The sequence below is a fragment of the Loxodonta africana genome, chromosome 2 (assembly GCF_030014295.1).
Source record: "Loxodonta africana isolate mLoxAfr1 chromosome 2, mLoxAfr1.hap2, whole genome shotgun sequence".
Taxonomy (NCBI): domain Eukaryota; kingdom Metazoa; phylum Chordata; class Mammalia; order Proboscidea; family Elephantidae; genus Loxodonta; species Loxodonta africana.
This window is the reverse complement of record NC_087343.1, coordinates 12,815,914-12,828,859: the sequence shown is the minus strand read 5'-3', so window position 1 is coordinate 12,828,859 and position 12,946 is coordinate 12,815,914.

The following is a 12,946-nucleotide window of genomic DNA, read 5'->3' as shown; positions in this document are numbered from 1 at the left end:
CAAAAGAACCAATGGAGGAGAAGTGGCTGAGCCCTGCTGGTGTCCCTGTGACCCTCAAACCAAAGCCACGTTCTCCTACCCAACCTGGAAGCAGTTAGCTCATCAGTTGGCTCTTGTCAACCTCAGCATAAAGCATACCCAAAAACAACCATAGCCAGTCAAGTTGATCCCCACATAGGGCAGAGTAGAACTGTCCCCTAGGGCTTCCAAAGCTATAATCTTTACAGAAGCAGACTGCCACATCTTTCTCCCGTAGAGTGGCTGGTGGTTTCGAACTGCCCACCTTTTGGTTAGCAACCGAGTGTTTAACCGTTGTACCACCAGGACTACTAAGTATAGGGTAACTGTGTAGACACCCAGTTTCTACTTTTCACTGGCACTTGAACTCCACTGCCTCCAAACTCCATGCCTGTACCCAGCTAGATTCTCTCGAACAATCCACCAGAACATGTTGCAAAGTTCCATTCTTTCCTGTTCTAATCTGGAGTTATTCAGTCAACTGCTGACTGAGGGAAACAGATGCACCCTCAACGCCTCAATATGCTCATTTGATCACAGACTTCCTCCTCCTCCGAGTCCTCCCCCGGTGACTCATGCTTGCCTTCCTCGAGGCAGCAGCTGGCTCCACACCCCGCCTTACCAGTCTGCATGGGCAACCCACGGGCAGTCTCCTCTTTGAGACCTGGTGTCCCGTTTCTTCTTCATTAGCTCAGACCTCTTCCCCTCCATCCCTCACATTCCTTCTCAGTTGTATTGATTAAGTATTAATTTATCAGTGACTCATTTTCTCCAAATGTCTGCTCCAGGTACTGGAAGGCATAGAAAAGTGTTTTGTCACCATCCTGCTCTGAAAAAGCAGACAATTCGTCATGATAATAAGATGCTCGTGTGTGATAACCTGCTCTTGGGGTATAAGGCTGTGTCCTGTGAGAGCTGCCGGCAGTTGCTCTAGAGATCACCCTAGATTAGCAGGGTTGGAAGATTTTATTGAAGAGGTGGGATTTGAGGAAGACTTCAACAGATTTCTCGAGTTTAGGTAGTAGAGCAGAAAGGAGACACCCATGAGGGTGAGTGGGCCGACCAGCGTCACTGGGACACCTAATGTGAGTCATGGTAGATGGGCAGTGCGGACTTTTGCTGATTAATTGAACTTGTTAAGGTCAGCGGTGGACAACAGGATTGGCAGGACATATGTTGTTGTTGATTGCTGTCTTAGTTATCTAGTGCTACTATAACAGAAATACCGTAAGTGGATAGCTTTAACAAACAGAAATTCATTCTCTCACAGTCTGGGAGGCTAGAAGTCCAAGTCAGAGCACCCGCTCTAGTGGAAGTCTTTCTCTCTCTGTTGATTCTGGAAGAAGGTCCTTGTCATCAATCTTTCCTTGGTCTAGGAGCTTCTCTGGGAAGGAACCTCAGGTCCAAAGGACATGCTCTGCTCCCGGCATTGCTTTTTTAGTGGTATGAGGTCCCCATGTCTCTCTGCTCACTTCTCTCTTTTATATTTCAGAAGAGATTGGCTTTAAACACAGTCTAATCTTGTAGATTGAGTACTGCCTCATTAATATAACTGCCACTAATCCCATCTCATTAACATCATAGAGACAGAATTTATTACGCATAGGAAAATCATGTCAGATGACAAAACAGTGTACAATTACACAATACTGGGAATCATGGCCTAGCCAAGTTGATACACATTTTGAGGGGACATGATTCAGCCCATGACAGTTGCCATCGAGTCCATTGGTACTCATGGTGACCCCATGTGTGCAGAGTAGAGTTGCACCATAGGGTCTTCAAGGCTGTGATCTTTCAGAGGTAGATTGCCAGGCCTGTCTTCCAAGGTGCCTCTGGGTGGGTTTGAACACGAAACTTTTGGCTAGTAGTAGAGGGCATAACTGTTTGTGCCACTCAGGGACTCCTGGAAGAACATAAAAAACAAGAACAACAAAAAAAACCCAGTGCCATCGAGTCGATTCCGACTCATAGCGACCCTGTATATAAGAGGCAATAATTGGACTCAAGTCAAACCTCATGAAAGCCTAACACTGTGGGTCTCAGCAAGGTGCTGGGCTGGGGTACAATAAAGACGACCTGTGATTAGTGTTGTTGGGGTGGTTATTAATTATTATTATTATATCATAATACATAAACATTATATAATTATTGGAGCCCTGGTTGCACAGTAGTTAAGAGCTTGACTGCTAATCAAAAGGTCAGCAGTTCAAATCCATCAGCCACTCCTTGGAAACCCTCTAGGGCAGTTCTACTCTCTCCTATAGGGTCACTATGAGTCAGAATCGACTCAACACCAACAGATATGTAATTACTGATATAATGAATAATATTATTACATTTATTGTTTTTATTATTACTATTAATGTGTTCTGCTAAATGATGACGTATAAACTAGGTCTCTGTACTATCCCCTTCTGCCTCCCCCAGCACTCTCTTCCAGGAGAACTTTCATGCTGCACTGGCAGTAATCTGTCTCTCTCTCAAACACACACACACACACACACACACACACACACACATGCACACACCCCTTAGAGGACAGAGCATGACAGCTGGTTTTGGTTTAAAATATCAATTTTCTTTTTCCCTGTTACATGCAGCTTTCTGTTGCTCACCATCCCGATCTCCGCTCCCTTTTTGAGTCCCAGAGTCTTGGGCCCAACTTGCCCTTCCCAAGATTATCAGAGGACTGGACCAACTCTTTTCTCTCCACCTGGCTCAGATAAATTTATGATTTCAGAACCCTATCAGCCTATTTTAAAAAGCTTTTTCCCTAACTTCCTATAGTCTCTCAAAGTGAATTTAGCTTATTTCCCCTTCCCCCAAGCTGGTACTCAGGAATCTTCACTTTGGGCCTTTTGCCAGTGGCCCCCCACTCTCCACCTGTCTTCACTTTCCTGACACGCTGAGCTCAAAACTCGGCAGCTCCCCTTTCTGCTGCTGCTGCTTCTCAGCCCTTCCCGCCCAGCCTTCCTCTAGCCCTGCCCATTCCATGCCAGCACCGTTGTTAGACTTCCCAGGTGTTTTGGCATGATCAGGGGCCACCGTGGGTCATCATACCTCTAATTCCACCATCTGAACTAGAACCACTCCTACTAACGGCAAACATGATGGTATCTGTGCAATAAAATCACAAATGTCTCCCACCCCACTCAACACACACACACACACACACTTTTGAATGAAGCATGATTGTCTCCTTCTAAGAACTTCCATTGTTGTTCACTTGTTACTGGTTCATCCATACAGTCATCTGTCAACTCTTGCTACTAAACAGTAAACATAAAGTAAAAATTTGACATAAAAGACACTTAAAATTGAGATAGTGGAGTTCTACCAGCCCCAGTTGCCATTGAGTCAACTCTGACAAATGGCAATCCCACGTGTGTCCGAGTAGAACTGTGCTCCATAGGGTTGTCAATGGCTGATTGTTTAGAAGTAGATTGCCAGGCCTTTCTTTTGAGGCACCTCTGGGTAAACTTGAACCTCCAACCTTTTGGTTAGGAGATGAGCACTTTAACCATTTGCCCCACCCAGGGACTCTAGCAGAGTTCTATCTATCCAGTGTTTTTCTATAAGGAGCCCTGAATGGTGAAATGGTTAAACACTTCGCTATTAACCAAAAGGTTGGTGATTTGAACCCACCCAGTGGCCACACAGAAGAAAAGACCTGGCAATCTGCTCCCTTAAAGATTACAGCCTAGGAAACCCTATGGAGGAGTTCTACTCTGTCACATGGGGTTGCTATGAGTTGAAATTGACTTAATGGCACCTAACAACAACAGTATTTTTCTGTGAGTTGGAAAAGACTGTCTCATTTATTATTACTTTGTTTCTAGTAACAGACATTTCAGGCATTTCATGGAGCACGCAATCTCCATCCTGGCGTCTATCCTGACTGTTTATGTCTCTGTACCTCATTTGACCTTTTCCCTTGACCTTGCCAAGTTCTACAGCCATATAGCCCCCTCCTTTATTCCCCAGTTTCACATCTTCATTCTTGCTCTTTTTTTCCTTTTCTGTCCCCGGTTAATTCTAAGAGATCTCACTTAAATTCTTTCTTATCACACTCTCTTTCTCCTCACCCTGCCTTCCTGGACTTCCACCCTCTCCAGCCAGGTAGGCCCTACTGCCTGTCATGGTACCACCCACTTCTTAGCACCATTACCCATCTGCTAGCACTGCCCTGATCAGGCTTGAGTCCTGCCTCATTAACATAACAGCCGATAACCCCATCTTAGCAGCATGATAGGATAGGATCTACAAGACACGGGAAAGTCACATCAGATGACAAAATGGTGGACAATCACACAATACTGGGAATCATTGCCTAGCCAAGTTGATACATGTATTTTGGGGGACAGAATTCAATCCATGACGGGAGGCATGTCTGATTTCTGCCTCAAAGGAATCAGTTTGTCCTGTTGATATTGATCCTCTTTCCTCCTTGTGAGATTAGAGAGGGTCAGTTGGTGTCAGGAGTAGGGATCATTTTACTGGCTCAGAGAAAGAACTAAGGAAGTGGGAAGTGAAACTTTGGATTCTTAGATGTTGTTTTCTATAATGGCTGATGGCTGAAAGGAAAGTGAGAAATGTTATACCACAGCTGAGGAAAAAAAGCCACATCTAGAATAGCTTGGGGCAAAGGCCGGGCTGGTTGAAGGGATACTTGATAATGGGCCAAGGTCTTCAGGTTCCACCCAACCCAAGGCCATATGCACATAATTTGGAAGATCGGCCAGGGGTAGGGAAGATGAAGCTGGAATATTTTAAAAAGGATTACGTGTTTATTTGAATGTACTATGGGTATTGAATGTTTCTCCCACCTAATGCTCTAAAACAGACCTAAATGAATGTTAGAAATGAATATTGGGCGTTATAGGTTACAGAGAGCAAGTAACTCCTTCTTAAGCCAATACAAAAGGGAACTAAGCTTTAGCTTTACCCAAAAGAAACACAAGCTGTTCATTTCAATGCAGTTGTTGTTATTGTTGTTAGGTGCAGTCGAGTCGGTTCTGACTCACAGCGACCCTATGCACAACAGAATGAAACGCTGCCCAGTCCTGTGCCATCCCTAAAATTGTTGTTATGCTTGACCCCATTGTTGCAGCCACTGTGTCAATCCACCTTGTTGAGGGTCTTCCTCTTTCCCGCTGACCCTATACTTTGCCAGGCATGATGTCCTTCTCCGGAGACTGATCCCTCCTGACAGCATGTCCAAAGTATGTGAGATGCAGTCTCGTCATCCTTGCTTCTAAGGAGCATTACGGTTGTACTTCTTCCAAGACAGATTTATTTGTCCTTCTGGCAGTCCATGGTATATTCAATATTCTTCGCCAACACCACAATTCAGAGGCATCAATTCTTCTTCAGTCTTCCTTATTCATTGTCCAGCTTTCACATGCATATGATGCGATTGAAAATACCATGGGTTGGGTCAGGCGCACCTTAGTCTTCAAGGTGACATCTTCAATGCAGTATCCCTGTGTATACCTGAGCCCACCCTAACCCTTCTGACTCAGGAAATTTTTGCTGTACTCTTTGATCTTCATCAGTATTGTGGGGTAAAAACATCACAGAGCTTAGTAAAGCAAAAAAAGTTTTATTAGGCATATATTCAAAAAGACAAAAGTGGGAATTGGACTAACATGCTGCCAGAGCTAATGTCTGCCCAAATCCAAGGAAATATAACAGAGTAAGCTAGAATGGGAAAACAGACACGCATGTTGCCACAGCCACGTCTGTCTGAGTCCAAGGAAGGTTACAGAGTCATCAGTATATGTTAACATTACAAATGGGCAAAGCCATTGAAAGCTTCACCTTTTCACAGGATGGCTAGAAAGTGTCATCCTACATTTTGAATTGTCTTTCTTAACAATCGTTGGTACAGGTTTCAGTAACAACAGTCAGGAGGGTCTTCATTGGTCCAAAAAATCTCTATTCACTAAATGTTAATAGAAAAAGATAAGAGTGGAAAGTCTTTTGTGTTCTGTTTGCTTGGCTTTGTGTGAAAAGTTCCCTAAAAGATATTTTCAAGGTTATTTTAGCTAATGTCTTTATACCTCAGGGCCCAGTTGATGTGTCTTTGTGAGTCCTGTGAGCCCTTGTGAGCCCAGCTCCAGCTGGGTCACATTCTCTATGCTCAAGGACAGGGAATAATGATTCCAATTATTATTTCCTAAAGCATCAGTAGGTTCTTCAAGTCTTCTTCACTTTCAGGAGGCAAGACTGTGTCATTGCACTTCTAAGGTTATTAATGAGTCTTCCTCCGATCCTGATTGGCTTCTTAGATTACTTGGTTAGTATACAGATTGATTAAGAGTGGTGAAAGGATACAACCCTGACACCTTTCCTGATTTCCAACCGTGCAGCATCCCGTGAACTACAGTGCTGTGATAGTATAATATTCATATCCCTACAATGAAGACCAGTTAATACGACCACTATTCAGATTTACACACCAACCGCTAATGCCAAAAATGAGGAAACTGGAGAGTTTTACCAACTTCTGAAGTCTGAAATTGATCAAACATGCAATCAAGACCCAATGATAATTACTGGCAATTGGGATGCAAAAATTGGAAACAAAGAAAGATCAGTAGTTGGAAAATATGGCCTTGGTGATAGAAACAACCACCAGAGACTGAATGATAGAATTTTGCAAGATCAAGATGTCTTCATTGCAAATACCTTTTTTGAATAACATAAATGGCTACTATACACATGCATCCTAGATAGAATACACAGAAATCAAATCGACTACATCTGTGCAAAAAGACAATAGAGAAGCTCAATATTATCAGCAGTCAGAACAAGGCCAGGGGCCGACTATGGAACAGACCATCAATTGTTCATATGCAAGTTCAAGTTGAAACAAAATTAAAACAAGTCTGTGAAAACCAAAATATGACCTTGAGTATATACACCTGAATTTGGAGACCATCTTAAGAACAGACTTGACGCATTGAACACCAATGAAGCAAAATGCAGCATCAGTATTGGTGGAAGACTTATTGACAAACTTCGATATGCCAATGACACAACCTTGCTTGCTGAAAGTGAAAAGGACTTGAAGCACTTATTGATGAAGATCAAAGATCACAGTCTTCAGTGTGAATTAAACATCAACATAAGGAAAACAAAAATCCTCACAACTAGACCAATAAGCAACATCATGATAAATGGAGAAAAGATTGGATTCACCAAGGATTTCACTTTACTTGGATCCATAATCAATGCTCATGGAGGCAACATTCAGGAAATCACAAGACATATTGCACTGAGCAAATCTGCTGCAAAAGACTCTTTAAAGTGTTAAAAAATCAAAGATGTCACTTTGAGGACTAAGGTGCGCCTAATCCAAGCCATGATATTTTCAATTGCTTCATATACATGGGGAAGGTGGACAATGAATAAGGGAGCTAGAAGAAGAATTGATGGCTTTAAATTATGGCGTTGGCAAAGAATATTGAATATACACCATGGACTGCCAGAAGGAACAAATTTGTTTTGGAGTAAATATAGCCAGAGTGCTCCTTGGAAGCAAAGATGGTGAGACTTAGTCTCACATACTTTGGACATGTTATCAGGAAGGACAGTTTCCTGCTCAGTAAGGTAGAAGGTCAGCAAAAAAGTGGAAGGCCCTCCAGGAGATGGTTTGACACAGTGGCTCCTACAATAGGCTCAAACATAGCAACAGTTGTGAGGATGGCACAGGACCTGGCAGTATTCTGTTCTGTTGTAAATAGGGTTGCTATGAGTCGGAACCGACATGATGGCACCTAACAACAGCAGTAACCCCTTGTTATGTTCAAACGGCTGCTCTTGGTCTATGTACAGGTTCTGCCTGAGGGCAGTTAAGTGTTCCGGAAGTCCCAATGTTTTCAACATTATCTGTAATTTGTTATGATTCACACAGTCGGTTGCCCTTACATAGCCAATAAAACACAGGTAAACATCTTTCTGGTATTTTCTGCTTTCAGTCAAGATCCACCTGACATCTGCAATGATATCCCTTATTCCACATCCTCCTCTGAATCTGGCTTGACTTTCTTATAGTTTCCTGTAGATGCATAAATTAGTTGTGGTATATTCATGCAAAGGAACACTATATAGCATTGAAAATGGACAAACTATTACTACACACAGCATTTGGGTGACTCTCACCAACTTAATGTTGACCACAAGAAACCAAACATAAAAAAGCACATGACATAGGATTCTGGGCAAAACTAATCTATAGTGCTGGAAGAGGGACTGGGTTATCATTGGGGAGGAGAGGCAGATAGTGATTGGGAAGGGGACAAGGAAAGTTTCTGGGGCACTGGGAATGTCCTGGAGTCCCTGGGTGGTGCAGATGGTTACATGCTCAGCTACTAACCAAAAGGCTGATGGTTCAAACCCACCCCAAGGTACCTCGGGAGAAAGGCCTGGTGATCTGTTTATGAAAGGTCACGGCCATTGAAAACCCTACGGAGCACAGTCCTACTCTGACACACATGGGGTCTCTAAGGGTCAGAGTCAACTCGCAGGCCACTGTAGGGAATGAGGGATTTGTTAACCTGAGAGATGACAACACAGATGGATTCTCTTGGAGATAATTATGATTTCTGCACTTTTCTGAATGTATGCTACGCTTCGATAAATTGCTTAAAAGCTCAGCGCTTACTAGCCTGGGCGTCATGGATTGAATTATGTCCCCCCAAAAATGTGTGTATCATTTGGCCTGGGCCATGATTCCTGTTATTGTGTGATTTTCATATATGTTGTAAATCCTGCCTTTGTGATGTTAATGAGGGAGGATGGGCAACGGTTGTGTTAGTGAGGCAGGACTCAACCTGCAGGATTGGATTGTATCTTGAGGTGATCTCTTGAGATACAAAAGATAGAAACAAGCAGAGAGGCCAGGGGACCTCATACCGCTAAGAAAGCAGCACCAGGAGCAGAGTGCGTCCTTTGAACCTGGGGTCCCTGTACAGAGAAGCTCCTAGTCTGGGGGAAGATTGATGAGAAGGCGGACAGAAAGCCTTGCCCTGGAGCTGACGCCCTGAATTTGGACTTTTAGGCTACTTTACTGTGAAGAAATAAATTTCTCTTTGTTAAAGCCATCCACGTGTGGTATTTCTGTTATAGCAGCACTAGATGACCAAGACACTGGGTAAGGTATTTAACCTCTAGGGTTAAATATCCCTCTCCAGGAATAGCTACTCCTGCCTCATAAGGTGCTAATGGAAGACTGAAAAAAACAATGCATGAAAAGGGTTTAACCCAGAACTGTAACTGAGTAAGCACTCAATCAATATGAACTCTTGTTGTTAATTAAGGAGTCCCTGGGTGGCACAAACAGTTTTTACTCAACTGCTAACCTAAAAGGTGATGGTTCAAATCCACCCTCTATAAAGAGTACAGCCAGGAAAACCCCATGAGCAGTTCCAGTCTGTAACGCATGTGGTCGCCACGAGTTGGAATCGATTTGAGGGCAATGGGTTTGGTTTGGTTATTGTCATGAATTGTTGTTGTTGTTGTTAGTTACCATGGAGTCGATTTCTGACTCATAACAACCCCATGTGACAGCGTAGAACTACCACACGAGGTTTTCTAGGCTGTAATCTTAATAGAGGGGCCCTTTGGAATCCCTATGGGGCAGTTTTACTCTGTCCTATAGGGTCACTACGTATTGAAATCAACTTGAGAGCAAAGGGTAAATGTTTGTGGAAGGAACATAAACCCAGTGCTCCAGCTCTCTTCCTACCCTACAAACCCCCTTGGTCCCTGAAGCTAGAGGCTCTTCCCCTACAAAAGGTAACATGGTAACCACTCTCTCCTAGAGTCATCCCCATCTCCAACCTCTCACCGAGAATGGAATTCCTGCCTCCACCCCACTAGGCTATTAGCCCAGCTCAGTGGTGCAAGGAGAGGCCTCTCTCAGCCCTGTTTCACATTCCCTCAGGGAGAGAATTCCCGGCCCACCCCTTGGAGTTCAGGACTGTTTCTAGTGCTACTCATGGGTTAGGAATTTCTGGTTGGCTTGGGAACTGAACCATTACTCATATCATTGTTTGCTCGAAATTCCCCCCAGCCAGAGCACGGATTAGGGGATGTCCATCCTGTGCGGCCCTTGGACCTTCTGCTGCGCACTTTAACTCAAAAAAATCACATTGATGGTGGAAAATGCACTCAAAGGCTCTCAACCCACAGCAAGCCCACCAGAAATAAACAGTGTTCTTCAGCACCTGCCTTCGTTGGGGGACCATTATGAACACCCCAGGCTAAGGGAACCCATGAACTTCTCTTGACAAGAAGAATCTTCTTTCAGTTACTGTTTAACTTCGTTATGCTTCAGGTTCCCTTTCTGTGAAAATAATTCCTTCCTCATGGGTTTTTTTTGTGAGGATTAGAAGAACCAATTATTTAAAATGCTTAGCACAGTGCCTGGCATATAATAAGCATTACATGTGTGTTAGAATTCACACAATCTTACTGAGTTCTTTAGAACACAACAGCACTATTTCTCCAGGTTAACTGTCCTCCTCCACTCTAAACAGCCTCCAATTATACCTTTGTCCAGAAGCAAACGATCAGAGAAGCCAAGTGGAGCTGAGCAAGTGTCTCATCCCCCTGAGACCAGGTGCAGTTCTAGGTTCACAAGACGCAGCCTGTTGTTAGCTGCAGTCAACTTGATTTGGACTCATGACGGCCCCATATATGCAGAGTGGAACTGTTCCATAGGGTTTTCAAGGCTGTGATCTTTTGGAAGCAGATTTCCAGGCCTGTCTTCCAAGGCGCCTCTGTGTGGGTTTGAACTGCCATCTTTGGCTAGTAGTAGAGCACTTAATAATTTGTGTCACCCAGGGAAACCAGGAAGATTAAAAATTGAAGCAACGAAAGCTGACAAAAGGATTAGACAGTGGTGTCTTCACCATAATTTCCAAGCCTCCAATGTCACACAGTCAAGGCATTGGTGGATCCACCTTGGGGTCATCTCCAGTGAAACCCCAAAGCTGACTCCCAGCCTTCAAGCAGCTGCACAGCACTCTTCTCTTCTTCCAACAGCATATCCTTCAGGTCAGACCTCTCTTTAATGCAACCATTACTAGCCCTTCCACACCTGGGACCCTTCTTCAGCTATGCAGTGGGACTCAGTTGCCCCCAATCTGACCACCTTGTTTCCTTGTGGCCCAAGACAGAAGCACAGAAATAACAAACACAGAAAAGCTTCAAGAGTTGTGTAGCGTTCTACAACCACAGACCTGATCTGGCGTTACTGGCTCCCTTCCACCAAGAAACCTGGAAGGCCTATGAATTCTTGCCCTTGACTGTTGGCCGGGTTGGTCTCATGGAACCCTCCCCCACCCCTGCCAAACCCTCCCCTGAGGTATGCCTATATATTTTCTGCCAGAAGGGCTACTTCCCAGCCCTAAAGACTAAAGAGCCACTAGAGGCACAGCTATGGATATTCCCTGGTCTCAAGTGAGTATTTACATCTTTGAGGGCTTCTAGATCCAAAATCCATTTATCAAACTTCAACCCTTTTGAATGCCACAGAAAGTCACATTCAAGGTACCAGGGGTTGGGACTTCAAAATCTAACAAAAAAAGGTTCACAGTTTCCTCCTCAGTCACAACCAGTTTTTAATTAATATAACTTGGTTTCTGGTACTCCTTGGAAGTTTATCCATAATTCCTCACCAGTCTGTGAGATTCCACCAGATTGATTCCTATAGTTAAATAAGATAATATTATACATGCTTTCTTCTTACTAGCTCTTCCTACTGAAGAATTAATTTATATCTACCAAATAGAAATCGTCAGACTTCTTAATTGTTGTATGGCTTCAAATAGTATACCAGTACAAGTTGCCATCAAGTTGGCTCTGACTCATGGCAACCCCATGTGTGTCAGAGTACAGCTGTGCTCCATAGGGGTTTTTTTTTTTTTTTAATTGACCTTTAGATGAAGGTTTACAGAACAAACTTGTTTCTCATCAAATAGTTAGTACACACATTGTTGTATGACATGGGTTAACAACTCCACAACACACCAACACTTTCCCTTCTCAAAACTGGGTTCCCTATTACCAGCTCTCCTGTTCCCTCCTACCTTCCAGGCCCTGCCCCAGGGCTGGTATGGCCCTTTAGTCTTGTTTTGTTCCATGGGCCTCTTCAATCTTTGGCTGAAGGGCAAACCTCAGGGGTGACCTCATTACTGAGCTGAAAGGGTGTCTAGGGGCCATATTTTCAGGGTTTCTCCAGTCTCTCTCAAGCCAGCAAGTCTGGCCTCTCTTTTTGAGTTAGAATTTTGTTCTACGTTTTTCTCCAGCTCTGTCCAGGACCCTCTATTGTGATCCCTGTCAGAGCAGTCAGTGGTGGTAGCCAGGCACCGTCTAGTTATACTGGACTCAGTCTGGTGGAGGCCATGGTAGATGTGCTCCATCAGTGCTTTGGACCAATCTTTCCCTTGCGTCTTTAGTTTTCTTCATTCTTCCTTGCTCCCCAAGGGGTGAGACCAGTAGAGTATCCCAGATGGCTGCTCATAGGCTTCTAAGACGCCAGACACTATTCACCAAAGTAGAATGTAGAACATTTTCTTTATAAGCTGTATTATGCCAGTTAAGCTAGACGTTTCCTGAGACCATGGTCCCCACAGCCCTCAGCCCAGCAATTCAGTCCCTCAGGGAATTTGAGTGTCTCTATGGAGCTACTGTGATCTAGCCTCGTACAAGTTGTGTTGGCTGCCCCAGTATAGTGTACTGTCTTATCCTTCACCAAAGTTACCGCTTATCTATTATCTATTAAGTGTTTTTCTCCATAGAGTTTTCAATGGCTGATTTTGGGGAAGCAGATCATCAGGCCTTGCTTCTGAGACACCTCAAGGTGCACCTGAACCTCCAGCCTTCTGGTTGGCAGCCAAACTCATTAAACATTTGC